Genomic DNA, 1,358 nt, shown 5'->3' with positions numbered 1-1,358 from the left:
GAACTGGACACGGAACCACTGATTGGTTCAAAATTGAGAAAGGAGTTTGGCAAAGCTGTATACTGTCACCCTACCTATTTAATTTATATGCAGAGTACGGCATGAGAAAGGGGGGTCTAGATGAATCACCAGTTGGAATTCAGATTGCTGGGCCAAATATCAATAACCTCAGATATGCAGATGATACCACTCTAATGGCAGAAAGTGAAGAGGAACTGAAGAGCCTCTTGATGCAGGTGAAAGAGGAGAGCGCAAAAGTTGGCTTGAAACACAACATTAAGAAAACTAAGATCACGGCATCTGGTCCTGACGTGCACATGGTGGGCTTGTTGTGAGCGGAGCCGGCTGGTGCCGGAGGTCAGACTAGATGGCCCGGGAGACCCCTTCTGACTCGCTCTGTTTCTATGTTTCTGTGTCCTCTCACTTCCTGGCAAATAGATGGGGAACAAATGGAGGTAGTAACAGATTTTATTTTCCTGGGTTCCGAGATCACCGCAGATGAGGACTGCAGCCAAGAAATTACAAGACGCTTGCTCCTTGGGAGGAAAGCTATGGCAAATCTAGACAGCATACTAAAAAGCAGAGACATCACCCTGCCAACAAAAGTGCTTTTAGTCAAACCTATGGTTTTCCCAGTTGCAATGTATAGCTGTGAAAGTTGGACCAGAAGGAAGGTTAAACGCCGAAGAATTGAGGGTTTTGAATTGTGGTGCTGGAGAAGACTCCTGCGAGTCCCTTGGACCGCAAGACGATCAAACCAGTCAGTCCTAGAGGAGATCAACCCTGACTGCTCTTTAGAAGGCCAGATCCTGAAGATGAAACTCAAATACTTCGGCCACCTAATGAGAAGGAAGGACTCCCTGGTGAAGAGCCCAATGTTGGGAACAATAGATGTCAAAATAAGAAGGGGACAGCAGAGGATGAGGTGGCTAGATCAAGTCACTGAAGCAGTTGGTGTGAGCTTAAGTGGACTCCGGGGGATGATGGAGGACAGGAAGGCCTGGAGGAAAGTTGTCCATGGGGTCACAGTGGGTCGGACACAACTTAGCAACTACCAACAACTGTTTTTCCTACTCTTTTATTGACTATGAAGGCTACTCCATTTCTTCAGAGGGACTTTTGCCCGCAGTAGTATACCTGATGGTCCTCTGAATTAAATTCACCCATTCCTGTCCATTTTAGTTCACTGATTCCTAAGATGACAGTGTTCAGTCTTGTCATCTCTTTTTTGACCACATCCAGCTTGCCTTGATTCATAGGTCTTACATTCCAGGTTCCTATGGAGTATAGATCTTTGCAGCATCAGACTTTCCTTTCACCCCCAGATACATCTGCAACTGAGTGTCCTTTCGGCTTTG

This window comes from Varanus komodoensis, unplaced genomic scaffold, assembly GCF_004798865.1.
Source record: "Varanus komodoensis strain SLA01 unplaced genomic scaffold, ASM479886v1 scaffold282, whole genome shotgun sequence".
In the NCBI taxonomy this organism is placed as follows: Eukaryota; Metazoa; Chordata; class Lepidosauria; order Squamata; family Varanidae; genus Varanus; species Varanus komodoensis.
The sequence above is the reverse complement of the archived record's forward strand: the minus strand, read 5'-3'. Positions refer to the sequence as shown.